The sequence below is a fragment of the Paramisgurnus dabryanus genome, chromosome 9, assembly GCF_030506205.2.
Source record: "Paramisgurnus dabryanus chromosome 9, PD_genome_1.1, whole genome shotgun sequence".
Classification (NCBI taxonomy): Eukaryota; Metazoa; Chordata; class Actinopteri; order Cypriniformes; family Cobitidae; genus Paramisgurnus; species Paramisgurnus dabryanus.
The window spans coordinates 7,006,528-7,027,735 of record NC_133345.1 but is presented as its reverse complement, the minus strand read 5'-3'; the positions used below and the strand labels follow the sequence as shown (position 1 = coordinate 7,027,735).

General features: G+C 36.8%; 3 non-coding genes across 3 annotated transcripts; all 3 read left to right on the top strand.

Moving 5' to 3' along the window:
* Window positions 1–11,539: 11,539 nt before the first annotated feature.
* LOC141282638 (U2 spliceosomal RNA) lies at window positions 11,540–11,725 on the top strand. The gene has a single exon (XR_012337438.1). It is a non-coding gene; the product is annotated as a U2 spliceosomal RNA (small nuclear RNA).
* A 783-nt stretch (window positions 11,726–12,508) lies between these two features.
* Window positions 12,509–12,673, top strand: LOC141282586 (U1 spliceosomal RNA). Its single transcript, XR_012337383.1, has one exon. It is a non-coding gene; the product is annotated as a U1 spliceosomal RNA (small nuclear RNA).
* Window positions 12,674–20,454: 7,781 nt separating this feature from the next.
* Window positions 20,455–20,645, top strand: LOC141282626 (U2 spliceosomal RNA). The gene has a single exon (XR_012337425.1). It is a non-coding gene; the product is annotated as a U2 spliceosomal RNA (small nuclear RNA).
* Window positions 20,646–21,208: the final 563 nt, after the last annotated feature.

Genomic DNA, 21,208 nt, shown 5'->3' with positions numbered 1-21,208 from the left:
TATCACGCTACTTCCAAAATATTTTTTCCTACTAAGTCAATGTTTCATTATTTGCTTTACAAGCTTAAAAATGATGGTGACATGATTCCATGGTAATCACAAACAGTTAAACAAGTAAGATAATCACCATTACTTTTAAAAGCATTTTGAAAATTGCTTGCTTATGCTGGGAGTAAAGGTATTTCACGCAGTGCGCATCCTCTTTAAAAGGTAATGTATGCTTCTTTTAAAGCTGACACATTTGCCACATTAAAATAACAGAAATGTGTACTTTTTAAACTTTTTGGAGCCGGTGTGTCTGTGTTCTTGGGGCACACATCTACATGTAAAAGCAGAATTGCTTATTATTCTTCTCTATTTCTTGTATAGGTCAATTATGAGTGAAGAACCGTTCACCAAATGAAGACCGCAGCCAGGTGACGGGATTCTGTGGTAATCGCAAACAGGTAAACCAGTAAAATAATCATCATTTATTGTTAAAATAATTTTGAAAATTGAAGTTCTGTGTGTTCTTATTGTACTTTATTTATTTCTGCAGGTAAGCACCATACCGTAAGCTTCATTCCCTTTATAACAGGTAAGGTTCATACTGTTTTATTCTTTTGTACTGTTTTATTCGTACTGTTTTAAATCATTCAGTAAATGCAAAGTTAAACTGATGTGTTTTTAATCTAGATTTAAAAGTGTCTACTGTTGAAGCACATCTGATCTCTTCTGAAAGCTGATAATAACTAAATGCTGATGCACCTTGTTTTGAGTGAACCCCTGTTTTTTCTAAATGACCTGATCCTATTGCTCCGAGTAATCGGTTTCATATTCGATTAGCATATCTGTCATGTATTTCGGCCTGTAGCCATGAAGTGGTTTTTAAACAAGTAACAGTACTTTTTTAATCCATTGTCCATTGCAATAATCGGCCCTGCTGGTGATGAAAGCATGAACAAGTTTCTCTAAGTCCTGTCTTGAGACAAAACCTCCAATTCTGGCAATATTTCTGAGATGGTAGTAAAAGCAGAATTCCTTATTATTTTTCTCTATCTCAGGCTCTATGGCATATATGTCATGATTTTATTTGTCTATTTATATGTCTATTTACAAGGACTGCCTTGGCCAAACGTTATTGTTAATTAATATTGAAGCAGTTATTTAACATATTTCCTTTGAGTAGTGATTTGTGTAATGATCCATATATCTATTTTTATGTATATTTTTAACTTAGGAATGTGATTTTAAAGCACATATTTGTTATTGTATGACACCTCTCATGTTATGAAAGTAAAAAATAAATGTATTTTCTGATGTCTTGCATTTCTGTTTTTAAACTGTTAATCCTTATCAAGTGCTATACATTAGAAAGTGGATAAATAACAAAAATGTCACTCCTGACAGCTGATAAATTAATCGTTCTTTATAGCACCACTGAGGTGAGCATTTTTCAAGGCAAGATTCTTTATAGAACCGTATAAAAAGGTTCTATATAGTACCAAAAAAACGGGTTCTGCTATGGTTACAAGCTGAAGAACCCTTATTTGGTACTATTTAGGAGCATTTGTCTTTAGAGTGTTGCGTAGGTTCGAAACTTTCAATCTTTAAACCAAAAAAAAAGGGTCACACGGTTTTATTTGTGGTGTGGACATGAACACGCTGCAGGCATTGAAATGTAATTTGTAATTTATTGTCTCATTTCATATTTAACAAATAGAAAGCAAAGTGCTATTCAATCAGTTTAACTAAACAACTGGTGTTCCTCAATTTTGGGGCCTATTTTGTTCAGTATATCAGTTTTGTTCAGTTTTGTATGTGCATGCAAAAAGCATTCAGCGAGCAAATTAACTGAAGCTTTACCTTCGTGTTTCTTTTTGTATGAGTGATAACTGTTTCTGTATGTATTTGTATGGTTTTTTTACAAGTATAGAGTGAAATGCACACGGTGAGTAATGAACGCAGACCTTCAGTGCCGGATCTCTGACCCGCTAACCTCCATCCCGACAGCCAGCGCCTTCTCCGGATGCCATTGCGGTATCGCTCCTCGGCTTTTTGGGTAAAATCGAGTGGACACCGGGGACTACACGTTTGAATGGATTTTTGACCTTCGGCTATGGAAGCGAGGCTTGCTCCGTCCACTCCGTGCATCGACTCTGGCGCTTTCCGGGGACAAATAAGGTGAGTTTAAAACCAGAGTTTGCTTCTTTTGTGCGTGGTTGCCAGTTTGTTTGCCAATCCGTGGTCATAATATGTTCCGCTTCGTGGTTTCTCCATCGCTCAGTACTTTTCTGTGTTTCTATTTTACGTAAAGCTAACACCAAAACGATTGTGGAAAGCGCTATATAGATTGTTCTCAAAGAAAAAACGAGAAACAAACCCATGTGAATATGGGTCAAATTATCTAGGCGGAGCACTTCGTTCAAAGAAAAACGCAACAGAATTGTTTGCGTTGAACAAAGACAATGGTGCGTGCAGACATCGAATGTGTATTGTGGATAAAAAATGGCCAGTGGGGTGGGACAATTTTTCTTGAATTAAGTGTTTATGGGAAAAGTTAACGAATTTTTTCTTACCCTGTAGGCAGATTTATTTGCTTGTTTTAAGCATAAAATAACAGGAGAAGAAATTGTGTAGGGGGAGCAGAGGGTTTTTTTTTTCGTTCAAAGAAAAGCAGCGTGGCACGAATGAATGTTTGGCTGAAATGCTATCGTAATTTCCCCCTTAATTTTCCTTACAAACATGAAACCAGAGAGAAGGGCCAGTTGGCATCGAATTGCACCTTGTATTCGGTGATTGATTGAGGAAAAATATGCGTATGTGTATATATACACTTGTTTTGTTGAACAGAGACAATGGCCGCGTGCTCCAGCGTCACCTATATGCCTATTTCACAAAATGGCGCCTTTGACCGGAAGTAAGGAAAACATCGTTCAGGTTGCACCACTACGATGGCCACTCAATATAGTATGGACTGACAGCTGCTTTGTTTTCTCCTACACATGAATTTACTTGTAAAAATAACAATAACAGATATTGTCGATTGGTGTTATATTATTTTTTTAGCATTTCGTATTATCAAAATATATCATATGTTAGACAGCTGTCAATTTTAAATAAAATAACGAGACATACATAACTATTCGTGTCTGCTCCCGTTTATTGTAATGAGTCTGCACATTTGGAGAAATACTTAGACATTTTACTTCTTATTTCTTTAGACTGAATAATTATTTCTTATTAATTCCAAAGTATGAGACCCGATGATCTAATCGTGGTGTATGTGCTATTCCTCGTTTGTTTGCCTGCATCCATTGCTTTACGGCTTGCTTGTTGCGTTGAAATGCACATTTGATTTCTTTACCAGCATTGGATTTAGACCATTCAATGAGAAGAGTTAACAGCGTTTATTATGATTGATAAGCCCTCAACGGAGAATGAAGTCTGCATACATTAAAAGCCTTATTTTGTTTTTATCGTGTGCCTTCCAAAATGTATGCGACGAAACTTAAATCACGCAAAATATGAATGGTAACTAGACGTGCTTGTTGTGTGCAGGGAGTGCATTTATTTGTAAACTTTTGCTAAATCAAAATGGTTTATTTGTATTTGCTTTTTACCTGGGTTTTATCAGGTTCGCAGTCGGGACATTTTTAATCCATAGTGTATGGAGTTATCTAGTAGAAAATGATCTGCTGTTTTTTGGTAGAATGTTGTGTGAGCTAAAGAAACGAGGAATAAAACACACACCGCGATTAAAAAAATCAGATCTCATACTTTGTAATTGAAAATAAATAATAATTAATTTCAAAGAAATAAGAAGTAAAATGTGTAAGTATTCCTCAAAATGTGCTTTGGACTAAGTCTCCCGTCATCACAGCAAACGGGAGCAGACCCGAATAGGTATGTCTAGTTATTTTATTAAAAATTCCCAGCCGTCTGTAAATTCATGTTTGAAAGAAAAAAGTAAATGAATATCTTACTTACTGTTTTTGTCTTGTTTTCTAGTGAATATCTGACAATTCTTAAATGGAGATACATTTACTTGGTAAGCAAAGTGGCTTAAGATATTATGTATTGTAATAGAAAATTGTTATAAAAACGTTTTGTTTTTGCTGGGAATTCTTGTATATATTTCACAGCTATATAATTAATTATAATAACGCACTTTTTGTTGATAAACATGTTAAAAAATACATTAACACAGAATAATGTGGCAACAAATCAAATGTGCATTTAAATGCAACAAGCAGAAAATAAATAAATAAAGCAAATGCATGGAAAAGAAACGAGGAATAAAACAAACACCGCGATTAAAAAAATCAGATCGCATACTTTGTAATTGAAAATAAATAATAATTAATTCCAAAGAAATAAGAAGTAAAATGTGTAAGTATTCCTCAAAATGTGCTTTGGACTAAGTCCCCGTCATCACAGCAAACGGGAGCAGACCCGAATAGGTATGTCTAGTTATTTTATTTAAAATTTCCAGCCGTCTGTAAATTCATGTTTGAAAGAAAAAAGTAAATGAATATCTTACTTACTGTTTTTGTCTTGTTTTCTTGTGAATATCTGACAATTCTTAAATGGAGATACATTTACTTGGTAAGCAAAGTGGCTTAAGATATTATGTATTGTAATAGAAAATTGTTATAAAAGCGTTTTGTGTTTGCTGGGAATTCACAGCCATATAATTAATTATAATAACGCACTTTTTGTATATAAACATGTTAAAAAATACATTAACACAGAATAATGTGGCAACAAATCAAACGTGCATTTAAATGCAACAAGCAAAAATAAATAAATAAAGCAAATGCACGGAAAAGAAACGAGGAATAAAACAAACACCGCGATTAAAAAATCAGATCGTATACTTTGTAATAATTGAAATAAATTATAAAAATCAACAGGTTTATATTTAAAACAAGTAAAAAATATCTGCCAGCGGGGTAAGAAAAATAAACGTAATTCTAGTTTCAACTTAATTCAATAATAAACTCAATTTAGGTTTATTTTTCTTACCCCACTGGCAGATATTTTTACTTGTTTTAAGCCTTAACCTATTACATTTTAGAATTTATTTCAGTAAACAAGACTTAAATTCTAAGCCACTTTGCTTATTAAGTAAATGTATCTTGATTTAAGAATTATTTTTTAACTCGAAAACATGAATAAAATACTAAGTAAACGAACAGATTGGGATGTTCAAAACACTTAAACATTTTTTTTCACTCTACCCTTCATATTACAGCTGTCGAAAAACCACAGCAACGTTGACAGACCTGGAAGCCATGATATATTAGCAGTTTTTAAAATAAGTTAAATCTAGAATCCTTATTGGTTTTAGATACTTAAAAGCAATGAATGATCTTCTTTCTTTTGAATTGATTTGGTATTATGGAGGAGCTCTGTGTCTGGTTATTGAAGATGATTTCGTCTTTGCTCCTATGTTGGCTTATTTTTTGTTATTTCCGTTACTATATATATATATATATTTTTTTTCCCCTTTGTTTTTTCTGATTTGAGGTTATGAAAATGTTTTAATTTGTAATAAAGGTTTTTTGAAAATTCTAAATTCTCTCTCTCTCTCTCATGAGCGTGGATCAGTTCCTGCATCAAGGAAAAAATGCGCATCCTGGTAAATTTCAGAAGTTAGACGACTGAGCTGCAGCGGACAGCGTAAGATTTATGAAAACACATTTGAGAAGAAAGGCAAAGCATGTTTCACAGTTAATCCAAGACCATAATGACAATTTTGCGCTCTGTTTCCCGAAGCTCGTGGAGGCGTGGAGCAGCATACACAGTTAAGGTATGTGCGATCTACCGGCATTACCTTTACGATCGACGTATTGGATCTGCAAGCTGCAAGCAAATTAACTGAAGCTTTACTTCATGTTTCTGTTTGGTTAAGCGATGACTGCTTTTTCCCAACAGTTTGTGTGTGTTTTCTGCATGGGTTTAGAAAACATGAACTTCTGATCTGCTAGCTCAACGTTCTACCTCTGTAACGTATAGAGTTAAATGCCCGCTAGCCTCCACCCCAAAAGCCAGCGCCTTCGCCGGCTCCCCCTTTGGCTGCGTCTATTCCGGTATCGCTTCTCGGCCTTTTGGCTAAGATCAAGTGTCTTACCAGCAGGTGGAGCGGTGATCCAACTCTTTGGTGGACTCTGCTTTCAGTCTGTTTTGTGACTGGAAGTTTCCCCTTTCAAAGAGAATATTTACTTGCGTTTCTTGGAGTTTGTTTTTCTTCAGAGGGTAAGTAAATTATTTTATTTATTTGTTGTTGTGTAATTTTAGAATATTTATTTATTTAGTATTTATTGGTTTTTATAGTGTTTATTATTGTTTTAGTGTCATTGTTGTTTAAGTGTTTGTTGTATTTTTGGCTTGTGGTGCCTCCAAAATGTCGGCTGCTCGTGCTGGCATGAGGAGGCACCACAGCACTCGTTTTAATCTTTTAGAGCAAAATGGAAAAGTCATAGAAATGTCCAGACTTGATTTTTCTAGGAAGTTAATGCAAAAAGTGCTTGGTTTTAAACCTGAGGAGTTGAATTGTATTCTGACCCTGCCTTTTAACAGAGGCTTTGATGTGAGTTTTAAGACAGTGGCTTTGTTAAATGTTTTCTGGCAACGCTTCGAAAATGCTAAGACCCACTTCTCCATGTTTAAGGTGGAAAAACTGACTGACAATACACAGAAAGTTGTTATTGTCAAGATGTTTAATGAAACTGTTAGTGGAGAAGATATTTGTGTGTGGTTGGGGAGATATTGCACTGTTAAGGGCCAGGCTATGAAGGTGGTGGATGAGGATGGCATTTGGAATTGCTCTTGGCGGGTTCCCATCAAACAATGGGAAGACCCCCAAGGCTTCCAGGGCCTGAAACATCTGCCATCGATGATAGTTCTTGGAGAAAACAGAGGCTACATCTACTACCAAGGAATGCCCAAGCTCTGCCGCAGGTGTGGTGAGTTTGGACACTTGGTAGAAGCTTGCCAGAAAACTTTTTGTAAAAAATGCAGAGAAATTGGGCACTCCTTTGAGGAGTGTCCCAATGGCAGAAAGTGCAACCTCTGTGGGGACTGCAATCACCTTTACAGAGATTGCCCTAAGTCATTTGCCAACAAGCTAAAAGCAAATAAAATGGCGGAAAAGGTGACGGTTATTGAGGGGGCGGAGCTACAAAATTCGAATTTCCCGCCAAAAGCTGCTATTGGTGGAGAAGGTGAGGAGGAAAGTGAGCTCCGCCCACCAATTACACAAACTAATCCTGCACATGATGGCCAGTTACAGCAACAAGGTATGGTTTCAGAAAATGAGGAAAATGAGAATGAATGTGAAATACAAGGTATTGTAAATGAACACGAAATGGAGCAATCATTGGATAGATTGCCTTGTGCTCAATTGAAAAGAAAGAGGGGCACCCAATCCCCCTTGGTAGAGGAAATGGAAAAGAGAGATGAGGTTCATCCTGTTTTAGAGTCTTCTTCATCAGGAGACCTGAACAGGATCTTCCCCACAAACTCTGCAAATGAAATTTCCTTTTTATCAATTGAGTTGAAAGCATCCACTCCTAGAGCAGCCCATGGCAGCTCGAGTGAGAAACAGGATGAACCCCCTGATTCCTTGTTAATAGGAATAAAGGAAGAACCTGTTTCACATGAGATTATTTTTAATGTTTAAGTTTATTTTAACCCCTTTTTAAATAGATTTTTGCATTTATGTCTTTTAAAGCATCATGCCTTTTTATTTTCCTGCTCATGGCTCTCATCATTTCAACCATAAATGTAAGGAGTGTGAGAGCCACCCTGAGAGCACAGAATGTCTTATCTCTTTTAAAAAGTTTTAAGTCAGATGTTTTTATATTGCAAGAGTGTGCTTTGCCTTTTAGTAACACATACAAGAAATGGGAGGAACTTTGGACCGTCGGAGCATCCATATGGACGGGTTCAAACCTAAACAAAAATGATGGTGTGGCTATTTTGATAAATAACCCAAACATCTTGGTGAAGGGCAGTACCGTGGTGAAAGAAGGGCGGGCCCTTTTAGCAAACCTGACTTTTTTAGATAGGGATTTTAACATTCTTAATGTCTATGGTTTTGCAGAAAAGAATGAAAGGTATGAGCTTTTAAAAGACTTGCAATCCCACCTTTTAGGAAGAGTGCCTTTAATTTTTGCAGGTGATTTTAATTGTGTTTTAAGTAAAAAAGACAGGAAAGGGGTAGGGGATGATTTTAGGGTAGATAAAACATCAGTTTTATTACAGAATATAATTAAAGATTTTAACCTAAAAGACTGTTTTAAAATAATGCATCCTAGAGAGGAGGGCTTCACCTGGTTTAGTGGTGATGGCACCAGAGCCTCTCGGATTGATTACATTTTTACCAGAGATTGTCCGCCCACAGATGCTACATTAACTCCCCTGTTTTTTTCTGACCACGTAATGCTATCCTGCACCCTCTCACTTCCCTCTGGTGTGACTATAGGAAGAGGTCTGTGGAAGTTAAACTGCTCTCTGTTATTAGAAAAAGATATAGTCAGTAAATACAGAGAGCAGTATAGTCAATGGCAGACCCTTCAAGACTTTTATGAATCACGGGCACAGTGGTGGGAAATGGTAAAGGGAAAGACACAGACTTTTTTTAGGCAGGCAGGGAAAAGAAAAAAGGAAAAAGAAAGACGACGTATGGTGGGATTGCAAAAAAGGCTACAGCGTTATTTTAACCTTTTTAACATGGGGTTTGATTTTAAGGAAGAAATAGAAGAAGTAAAAAAGGAAATGTCTGATCTGATGGAGGCCCAGAGTAGAGGTATTATGTTAAGATGCAAAGAAAAGGAACTGGAAGAAGGTGAGAAATGCACCAGATATTTTTTTAAGAAAATTATTAGTAGGGACAAAGCAATAGTGAAATTAAAAAACAACCATGGAGAAATTTTAACAGGAACAAAAGATATAATGAATGTAGTAGAAAGTTTTTATGAAGACCTGTACGGAGAGAAAACAATTGATGGAGACATAGCAAGAGAAGTTTTATCCCATATAACAAAAACAGTGCAAGACAGTTCCTTTTTAACTAAACATTTTACCCATTTTGAAATTGAAAAAGCTTTAAGAAATTTTAAGAGGCAAAAGTCTCCAGGAGTTGATGGACTCCCTTTAGAATTTTATCAGACTTTTTGGGACATTTTAGCACAAGACCTTTTAGCTGTTTTTAATGACTTTGACAAATGTGACAGACTACCGGACAGTTTTAGGACAGGGATAGTAACACTGCTACACAAAAAGAATGACAAATCAGACCTAAAGAACTGGCGCCCAATAACTCTTTTAAATTTTGATTTGAAACTTTTTAGCAAAATATTAATGAAACGAATGTCTATGGTTTTAACAGAACTGATCCACCCCGACCAAGCCTGCGCAGTCCCTGGGAGAAAGATCACGGACAGCCTAGTACTGATTAGAGACACCATCTGTTACGCGAGAGACAGAAACATTCGTTTAGTAGTCCTAAATTTAGATTTTGAAAAGGCATTCGACCGAGTCTCGCACCAGTACTTGTTTCAAGTACTGGAAAAAATGGTTTTTCCGGGGAAATTCATAGCTTGGGTGGGAATGCTGTATCGGGACATAACTAGCAGAATTGTAGTAAATGGGAACTTGTCCAAAGCAGTAAATATTCGCTGCGGTGTCCGTCAGGGATGTCCGTTATCTCCTCTCCTATACGTGGCCTGTATTGAGCCTTTAGCGCAGGTATTGCGAGGGGATCATTGGATCAAAGGACTGGACTTACCAGGGACAGGAGGACAGATGGCTAAGACGGTACTATATATGGACGACATAAATATTTTATGCACAGACATTTTATCTATTAAGAGGACAATGGATGTGACTGACTGGTTTGGGAGAGCTTCAGGGGCCAAACTAAACAGAGACAAAACACAAGCACAATTCTTTGGCCCCTGGCAACCTATAGACACAAATGGACTGGATTTGACTGTAAAAAAGACAGACTTGAAAATATTGGGCATTAAGTTTGACAGTAAAGGAGGAGGTAGTGGGAATTGGTCAGAGGTTTTAGCAAAAGTAAGACAGAGACTGGGGCTTTGGGGACTTCGCCAACTTACATTGGAAGGGAAAGTTTTAATAATAAAAGCAGTGATTGTGCCACTAATTTTATTGTTGTGTTCAGTCTTTTATCCTCCTAGGTCCTTCATTTTAGCCCTGAATCGAGCTGTCTTTTATTTTCTGTGGGGGTCCAAATGGGAGAGGCTTAAGAGAGAGATCATGAAGCAAGCACCTAAGCATGGAGGCAAAGGGGTGCCGGACCCCCACCTGGTTTTAGGAGCACACTACACTGCACTACATATAAAATATGCTACAACCCCATCTAAAGACCACAAAACAATAGCCATGGCCAGATTCTGGATGGGGTCGTATTTGCGGTCCTTAAAGCTTTTAACAATTAATTTAAAAACACCCATTGCATTTGATTTACCACCAGCCTATGCTTTTATTAAAACCTTTTTAAGACAATACAACCTGGAAAAAGAAAGTATAGACGTTTTAACTAATCACCGCTCTATTCTCTCTGCTGTGCAGGAACGGGAAAAAGTGAGTCAAGTGCCCGGGCTCATGGTAGATGAGGCCAAGAAAGTGTGGCGCGATGTGTCCCATTCAGCTCTTCAGAACAGGCACAAGGACCTGGCGTGGATGGCAGCCCATGAGATCCTCCCGGTCAGGGCCGTGATGCATTCCCGGGGAATGTCAAGAAATCCAATATGTCCACGACTCAGTTGCGGCATGCCTGAGACCGTGAGACATGCACTTTGGGAATGCAGTGCTGTGAGGGACCTGTGGGCAACGGCCGGCCCCCAGCAATTCCCGTACCTGCCAGCAGGGGGGGTCACAGATTACAGGATGGTCATGGGTGGAACAGGCCAGAGCCAAATGCCAGCGGACACTTATACCAGGCTCTGGCTTACCATTAATTGCATCAAAGATGCCATATGGACCTCCAGAAACCTGCTGGTGGGGAAGCGCGTACAGGTGTCTCTGCAGGCCATGTTACAGCTGGCCAAAGAAAGGCTGCAGGAGTACGCCATATGTCGCCATTCGGACGTGGGGGTCGGAGCTTCACAGGGAGGTCCCCTCAGCCACGAGTCCTGACTGCCCGTAGATGCCCCCCACAAACAATCAGGCTGGGGCAGCGGAGCCTCGGTTTAAGAGGATCTCCTCTGGGTCCTGACATGCCAGGTGTAGAAATGTTCTGGGGAGCTGAAATGATGTTTTAAGATTGTTTAAGTACCCACTTGTAGTTTATGCACAGCAGAAGAGTGAGCTTTTAATATTCATGTGTAAATTATATGTGTCTTTTTAAATAAATTGACTATTTGATGATTTACAATTTATTATTTTACTTGTTTTAACTACGACGAATACATGCATTTTATTTTACTTGAAGTGATGGCAAGATGTTTTTTATGATTGTGTGACAACATGCATTTTATTTTACTTGAAGTGATGGCAAGATGTTTTTATATGATTGTGTGACAATAAAATTTTTCGAAAGAAAAAAAAAAAAAAAAAATCTGTTCTTATCAGTTTAATGTCTGATACGTCTCCTATCCGGAGACTATATGTTAAATGGATTTTTGACCTTCGGAAATGGAAGCGGAGCTTGCTCCTTCCACTCCATGCATCAACATGGTATTGCAGTGTTTCCATGAATGGTGCGCTCCCCTTCTCGGGGACAAATAAGTCAAATACAAAAAAAGAATTTGCTTCTTTTGTGCGTGAATGACGGTGTTTTTTCTAATACGTGTGTTTCTTTAAATTGCTGTGTTTTCGTTGGCTTTATTGGTTTAACGAAAAGCTTGCGTGGAAATGAACACGCTGATAAAGAAATGTTTTTGTAATGTATTTAATTATTTTCTTTACAAGTTTGTGGTGGTGATCCGAGGACGAATTAAACATCCTCGACACAGCTGAAGGTGCAACAAAAGCGAAAGAGGCCGATTGGAATGTTAAAAACACCTGAAAACTTTTTTCACTACCCTTCATACTACAGCTGTCGAAAATCCACAGCAACGTCGACAGACCTGGAAGCATAGCTGTACTTGTTTAACTCACAACGACAACGGGTAAGTCATTGAGCCCTGTGTTTTTATTTATCCACGTTCTAAAATTGCTATGCTTTCGTTGTTTCTTGATTGCTCTGTACATTTCTTTGTTTCTATTCCACGTAAAGTTACTTTGTAATAACGAAACCATATATTTGAATGCGCAATTTAAATCCATTTGATTTAAATTGTTTCACATATTTCACTCTACACGGTTCAACCGGGCTGGAAACGGAATAAAAATAGGGTAGATCTCGAAGAATGTTTGGTCTCAGACGTGGCTTCGTGCGCTTTCCACCTGGTCACACACAGTAATGAAATGTTAGTCGGACGGCCTTCGGGGGCGCCGTTGATGTGATCGGTCACAGGAAGATGCGGCCGTCTGGCCTCAAAGGGTGTCGCTCATACTTACCTGGCAGGGGAGACACCATGATCATGAAGGTGGTTCACCCAGGGCGAGGCTCAGCCATTGCACTCCGGTTGTGCTGACCCTTTGCGAATTCCCCAAATGTGGGAATCTCGACTGCAAAATTTCTGATAGTGGGGGACTGCGTTCGCGCTCTCCCCTGACCTATGTGTTAAAAATAGATTCTTTTGTCGTTTTACGTAAAATCCAAGAGACGTCTAACCACGGCCCAAGAATACATTAGTCATCAAAAAAGCGGCTATTCAACGACTACATAATTTCTAATAGACAGCGAATATGTGTCTAGGCTAAAACAAGGCTTAATTTGGGCTGTCAGTGAAAATCTAATAGACGTTTGACCATTCCAAAAGAATAGACTAGCCATTAAATAGAACCACAATCAAACGGCTACATGTCTAAGAGACAGTCAACAAAATAATGCTTAGATGATTCTTTTATTTCCAATATAAGAGGTTCTCGGGAATGGCAATCATCCAAACTAATAAATTATAAAGGCTTTTATAAGAAAATGACAACAGTTAAACAACATAGACAGCGTTGGGCAATACAAAATGCTAATAAATACAAGACAAATTGAAATATTGTACATGCATGTACATTAAACAAGCCAACAAATCTGCCAATGGGCTACGACAATTTTTCTTGAATTAAGTGTTTATATCTAGATTTGTTTCTTACCCCTTTGGCAGATTTATTTGCTTGTTTTAAGCCCAAATTCGCTTAAATTTTGAGTTTTTTTCTCCCTAAAGGCTAGGCTTATTTTCTTAGGGCATTTTGCTCATCAAAAAATGCATCTTATTTTAAGACTTTCTAGATATTTGTACAGTGAAAACAGTTCGAAATAACAAGTAATAAATGATTTTTTGCAATGTATTCATTCATTCGCTACCCTTCATAATACAGCTGTCGAAAAACCACAGCAACGTCGACAGACCTGGAAGCGTAGCTGTATTTGTTTAACTCACAAAGACAACGGGTAAAGTATTTTCTTGATTACCTAAATGACTTGCCGTAAGAAAATAAGTTTAGGTTTAAGGGGGGGGGGATACAGTTTAAAGGGATATTTCAATTTATGATGATAATTCTGTCATCATTTACTCATGCATACAGGCTTACAACAACACGAGGATTAGTTTTTTTTCTGAGTAACACAAAAGAAGGTATTTTGAGGAATGATGGTAAACCCACAGCAGATAGTCACCATTGACTTCCATAGTAGGAATAAAAAAAATATGATGGAATTTATTAGGTACCATCAACCGTGTGCTAACCATCACTTTGCAAAATATTTTCTTCATCATTTATCACGCTACTTCCAAAATATTTTTTCCTACTAAGTCAATGTTTCATTATTTGCTTTACAAGCTTAAAAATGATGGTGACATGATTCCATGGTAATCACAAACAGTTAAACAAGTAAGATAATCACCATTACTTTTAAAAGCATTTTGAAAATTGCTTGCTTATGCTGGGAGTAAAGGTATTTCACGCAGTGCGCATCCTCTTTAAAAGGTAATGTATGCTTCTTTTAAAGCTGACACATTTGCCACATTAAAATAACAGAAATGTGTACTTTTTAAACTTTTTGGAGCCGGTGTGTCTGTGTTCTTGGGGCACACATCTACATGTAAAAGCAGAATTGCTTATTATTCTTCTCTATTTCTTGTATAGGTCAATTATGAGTGAAGAACCGTTCACCAAATGAAGACCGCAGCCAGGTGACGGGATTCTGTGGTAATCGCAAACAGGTAAACCAGTAAAATAATCATCATTTATTGTTAAAATAATTTTGAAAATTGAAGTTCTGTGTGTTCTTATTGTACTTTATTTATTTCTGCAGGTAAGCACCATACCGTAAGCTTCATTCCCTTTATAACAGGTAAGGTTCATACTGTTTTATTCTTTTGTACTGTTTTATTCGTACTGTTTTAAATCATTCAGTAAATGCAAAGTTAAACTGATGTGTTTTTAATCTAGATTTAAAAGTGTCTACTGTTGAAGCACATCTGATCTCTTCTGAAAGCTGATAATAACTAAATGCTGATGCACCTTGTTTTGAGTGAACCCCTGTTTTTTCTAAATGACCTGATCCTATTGCTCCGAGTAATCGGTTTCATATTCGATTAGCATATCTGTCATGTATTTCGGCCTGTAGCCATGAAGTGGTTTTTAAACAAGTAACAGTACTTTTTTAATCCATTGTCCATTGCAATAATCGGCCCTGCTGGTGATGAAAGCATGAACAAGTTTCTCTAAGTCCTGTCTTGAGACAAAACCTCCAATTCTGGCAATATTTCTGAGATGGTAGTAAAAGCAGAATTCCTTATTATTTTTCTCTATCTCAGGCTCTATGGCATATATGTCATGATTTTATTTGTCTATTTATATGTCTATTTACAAGGACTGCCTTGGCCAAACGTTATTGTTAATTAATATTGAAGCAGTTATTTAACATATTTCCTTTGAGTAGTGATTTGTGTAATGATCCATATATCTATTTTTATGTATATTTTTAACTTAGGAATGTGATTTTAAAGCACATATTTGTTATTGTATGACACCTCTCATGTTATGAAAGTAAAAAATAAATGTATTTTCTGATGTCTTGCATTTCTGTTTTTAAACTGTTAATCCTTATCAAGTGCTATACATTAGAAAGTGGATAAATAACAAAAATGTCACTCCTGACAGCTGATAAATTAATCGTTCTTTATAGCACCACTGAGGTGAGCATTTTTCAAGGCAAGATTCTTTATAGAACCGTATAAAAAGGTTCTATATAGTACCAAAAAAAACGGGTTCTGCTATGGTTACAAGCTGAAGAACCCTTATTTGGTACTATTTAGGAGCATTTGTCTTTAGAGTGTTGCGTAGGTTCGAAACTTTCAATCTTTAAACCAAAAAAAAGGGTCACACGGTTTTATTTGTGGTGTGGACATGAACACGCTGCAGGCATTGAAATGTAATTTGTAATTTATTGTCTCATTTCATATTTAACAAATAGAAAGCAAAGTGCTATTCAATCAGTTTAACTAAACAACTGGTGTTCCTCAATTTTGGGGCCTATTTTGTTCAGTATATCAGTTTTGTTCAGTTTTGTATGTGCATGCAAAAAGCATTCAGCGAGCAAATTAACTGAAGCTTTACCTTCGTGTTTCTTTTTGTATGAGTGATAACTGTTTCTGTATGTATTTGTATGGTTTTTTTACAAGTATAGAGTGAAATGCACACGGTGAGTAATGAACGCAGACCTTCAGTGCCGGATCTCTGACCCGCTAACCTCCATCCCGACAGCCAGCGCCTTCTCCGGATGCCATTGCGGTATCGCTCCTCGGCTTTTTGGGTAAAATCGAGTGGACACCGGGGACTACACGTTTGAATGGATTTTTGACCTTCGGCTATGGAAGCGAGGCTTGCTCCGTCCACTCCGTGCATCGACTCTGGCGCTTTCCGGGGACAAATAAGGTGAGTTTAAAACCAGAGTTTGCTTCTTTTGTGCGTGGTTGCCAGTTTGTTTGCCAATCCGTGGTCATAATATGTTCCGCTTCGTGGTTTCTCCATCGCTCAGTACTTTTCTGTGTTTCTATTTTACGTAAAGCTAACACCAAAACGATTGTGGAAAGCGCTATATAGATTGTTCTCAAAGAAAAAACGAGAAACAAACCCATGTGAATATGGGTCAAATTATCTAGGCGGAGCACTTCGTTCAAAGAAAAACGCAACAGAATTGTTTGCGTTGAACAAAGACAATGGTGCGTGCAGACATCGAATGTGTATTGTGGATAAAAAATGGCCAGTGGGGTGGGACAATTTTTCTTGAATTAAGTGTTTATGGGAAAAGTTAACGAATTTTTTCTTACCCTGTAGGCAGATTTATTTGCTTGTTTTAAGCATAAAATAACAGGAGAAGAAATTGTGTAGGGGGAGCAGAGGGTTTTTTTTTTCGTTCAAAGAAAAGCAGCGTGGCACGAATGAATGTTTGGCTGAAATGCTATCGTAATTTCCCCCTTAATTTTCCTTACAAACATGAAACCAGAGAGAAGGGCCAGTTGGCATCGAATTGCACCTTGTATTCGGTGATTGATTGAGGAAAAATATGCGTATGTGTATATATACACTTGTTTTGTTGAACAGAGACAATGGCCGCGTGCTCCAGCGTCACCTATATGCCTATTTCACAAAATGGCGCCTTTGACCGGAAGTAAGGAAAACATCGTTCAGGTTGCACCACTACGATGGCCACTCAATATAGTATGGACTGACAGCTGCTTTGTTTTCTCCTACACATGAATTTACTTGTAAAAATAACAATAACAGATATTGTCGATTGGTGTTATATTATTTTTTTAGCATTTCGTATTATCAAAATATATCATATGTTAGACAGCTGTCAATTTTAAATAAAATAACGAGACATACATAACTATTCGTGTCTGCTCCCGTTTATTGTAATGAGTCTGCACATTTGGAGAAATACTTAGACATTTTACTTCTTATTTCTTTAGACTGAATAATTATTTCTTATTAATTCCAAAGTATGAGACCCGATGATCTAATCGTGGTGTATGTGCTATTCCTCGTTTGTTTGCCTGCATCCATTGCTTTACGGCTTGCTTGTTGCGTTGAAATGCACATTTGATTTCTTTACCAGCATTGGATTTAGACCATTCAATGAGAAGAGTTAACAGCGTTTATTATGATTGATAAGCCCTCAACGGAGAATGAAGTCTGCATACATTAAAAGCCTTATTTTGTTTTTATCGTGTGCCTTCCAAAATGTATGCGACGAAACTTAAATCACGCAAAATATGAATGGTAACTAGACGTGCTTGTTGTGTGCAGGGAGTGCATTTATTTGTAAACTTTTGCTAAATCAAAATGGTTTATTTGTATTTGCTTTTTACCTGGGTTTTATCAGGTTCGCAGTCGGGACATTTTTAATCCATAGTGTATGGAGTTATCTAGTAGAAAATGATCTGCTGTTTTTTGGTAGAATGTTGTGTGAGCTAAAGAAACGAGGAATAAAACACACACCGCGATTAAAAAAATCAGATCTCATACTTTGTAATTGAAAATAAATAATAATTAATTTCAAAGAAATAAGAAGTAAAATGTGTAAGTATTCCTCAAAATGTGCTTTGGACTAAGTCTCCCGTCATCACAGCAAACGGGAGCAGACCCGAATAGGTATGTCTAGTTATTTTATTAAAAATTCCCAGCCGTCTGTAAATTCATGTTTGAAAGAAAAAAGTAAATGAATATCTTACTTACTGTTTTTGTCTTGTTTTCTAGTGAATATCTGACAATTCTTAAATGGAGATACATTTACTTGGTAAGCAAAGTGGCTTAAGATATTATGTATTGTAATAGAAAATTGTTATAAAAACGTTTTGTTTTTGCTGGGAATTCTTGTATATATTTCACAGCTATATAATTAATTATAATAACGCACTTTTTGTTGATAAACATGTTAAAAAATACATTAACACAGAATAATGTGGCAACAAATCAAATGTGCATTTAAATGCAACAAGCAGAAAATAAATAAATAAAGCAAATGCATGGAAAAGAAACGAGGAATAAAACAAACACCGCGATTAAAAAAATCAGATCGCATACTTTGTAATTGAAAATAAATAATAATTAATTCCAAAGAAATAAGAAGTAAAATGTGTAAGTATTCCTCAAAATGTGCTTTGGACTAGGTCCCCGTCATCACAGCAAACGGGAGCAGACCCGAATAGGTATGTCTAGTTATTTTATTTAAAATTTCCAGCCGTCTGTAAATTCATGTTTGAAAGAAAAAAGTAAATGAATATCTTACTTACTGTTTTTGTCTTGTTTTCTTGTGAATATCTGACAATTCTTAAATGGAGATACATTTACTTGGTAAGCAAAGTGGCTTAAGATATTATGTATTGTAATAGAAAATTGTTATAAAAGCGTTTTGTGTTTGCTGGGAATTCACAGCCATATAATTAATTATAATAACGCACTTTTTGTTTATAAACATGTTAAAAAATACATTAACACAGAATAATGTGGCAACAAATCAAACGTGCATTTAAATGCAACAAGCAAAAATAAATAAATAAAGCAAATGCACGGAAAAGAAACGAGGAATAAAACAAACAAACACCGCGATTAAAAAATCAGATCGTATACTTTGTAATAATTGAAATAAATTATAAAAATCAACAGGTTTATATTTAAAACAAGTAAAAAAATATCTGCCAGCGGGGTAAGAAAAATAAACGTAATTCTAGTTTCAACTTAATTCAATAATAAACTCAATTTAGGTTTATTTTTCTTACCCCACTGGCAGATATTTTTACTTGTTTTAAGCCTTAACCTATTACATTTTAGAATTTATTTCAGTAAACAAGACTTAAATTCTAAGCCACTTTGCTTATTAAGTAAATGTATCTTGATTTAAGAATTATTTTTTAACTCGAAAACATGAATAAAATACTAAGTAAACGAACAGATTGGGATGTTCAAAACACTTAAACATTTTTTTTCACTCTACCCTTCATATTACAGCTGTCGAAAAACCACAGCAACGTTGACAGACCTGGAAGCCATGATATATTAGCAGTTTTTAAAATAAGTTAAATCTAGAATCCTTATTGGTTTTAGATACTTAAAAGCAATGAATGATCTTCTTTCTTTTGAATTGATTTGGTATTATGGAGGAGCTCTGTGTCTGGTTATTGAAGATGATTTCGTCTTTGCTCCTATGTTGGCTTATTTTTTGTTATTTCCGTTACTATATATATATATATATATTTTTTTCCCCTTTGTTTTTTCTGATTTGAGGTTATGAAAATGTTTTAATTTGTAATAAAGGTTTTTTGAAAATTCTAAATTCTCTCTCTCTCTCTCATGAGCGTGGATCAGTTCCTGCATCAAGGAAAAAATGCGCATCCTGGTAAATTTCAGAAGTTAGACGACTGAGCTGCAGCGGACAGCGTAAGATTTATGAAAACACATTTGAGAAGAAAGGCAAAGCATGTTTCACAGTTAATCCAAGACCATAATGACAATTTTGCGCTCTGTTTCCCGAAGCTCGTGGAGGCGTGGAGCAGCATACACAGTTAAGGTATGTGCGATCTACCGGCATTACCTTTACGATCGACGTATTGGATCTGCAAGCTGCAAGCAAATTAACTGAAGCTTTACTTCATGTTTCTGTTTGGTTAAGCGATGACTGGCAACCCATTCTCACCAAAAGCGTACAAATGACACGCAGTGTGATTATCGTGCAATAGATACTCCAAATTCCGATTTTGCGTGCATATGATACGCCAGTCCTTCCCATTCACTTATATGGCGAATCGTTTCGTGACGTTTTATTTATTGTTTTCTCATTTGTTTTCTGTTTTTTTTACCATTTTCGCTTGGGTTTAGGGTTAGAACAACTTTTTGTTATATAAAAATGACATCCTTCCCCAAACCCCAACTCTAACCCCAACTCCAAGCGACCATGGCTTAAATATAGATAAAAACTTAGAGAAACCTGTATATTAAATAACCTGCTTAAACAAATGTGAAATCTAACCCTAAACCCAAGCGAAAATGGTTTAAGAAACAGAAAACAAATGAGAAAACAATAAATAAAACGTCACGAAACGATTCGCCATATAAGTGAATGGGAAGGACTGGCGTATCATATGCACGCAAAATCGGAATTTGGCGTATCTATTGCACGATAATCACACTGCGTGTCATTTGTACGCATCTTGGTGAGAACGGGTTCCAAACAGTTTGTGTGTGTTTTCTGCATGGGTTTAGAAAACATGAACTTCTGATCTGCTAGCTCAACGTTCTACCTCTGTAACGTATAGAGTTAAATGCCCGCTAGCCTCCACCCCAAAAGCCAGCGCCTTCGCCGGCTCCCCCTTTGGCTGCGTCTATTCCGGTATCGCTTCTCGGCCTTTTGGCTAAGATCAAGTGTAGTATCTGTTCTTATCAGTTTAATGTCTGATACGTCTCCTATCCGGAGACTATATGTTAAATGGATTTTTGACCTTCGGAAATGGAAGCGGAGCTTGCTCCTTCCACTCCATGCATCAACATGGTATTGCAGTGTTTCCATGAATGGTGCGCTCCCCTTCTCGGGGACAAATAAGTCAAATACAAAAAAAGAATTTGCTTCTTTTGTGCGTGAATGACGGTGTTTTTTCTAATACGTGTGTTTCTTTAAATTGCTGTGTTTTCGTTGGCTTTATTGGTTTAACGAAAAGCTTGCGTGGAAATGAACACGCTGATAAAGAAATGTTTTTGTAATGTATTTAATTATTTTCTTTACAAGTTTGTGGTGGTGATCCGAGGACGAATTAAACATCCTCGACACAGCTGAAGGTGCAACAAAAGCGAAAGAGGCCGATTGGAATGTTAAAAACACCTGAAAACTTTTTTCACTACCCTTCATACTACAGCTGTCGAAAATCCACAGCAACGTCGACAGACCTGGAAGCATAGCTGTACTTGTTTAACTCACAACGACAACGGGTAAGTCATTGAGCCCTGTGTTTTTATTTATCCACGTTCTAAAATTGCTATGCTTTCGTTGTTTCTTGATTGCTCTGTACATTTCTTTGTTTCTATTCCACGTAAAGTTACTTTGTAATAACGAAACCATATATTTGAATGCGCAATTTAAATCCATTTGATT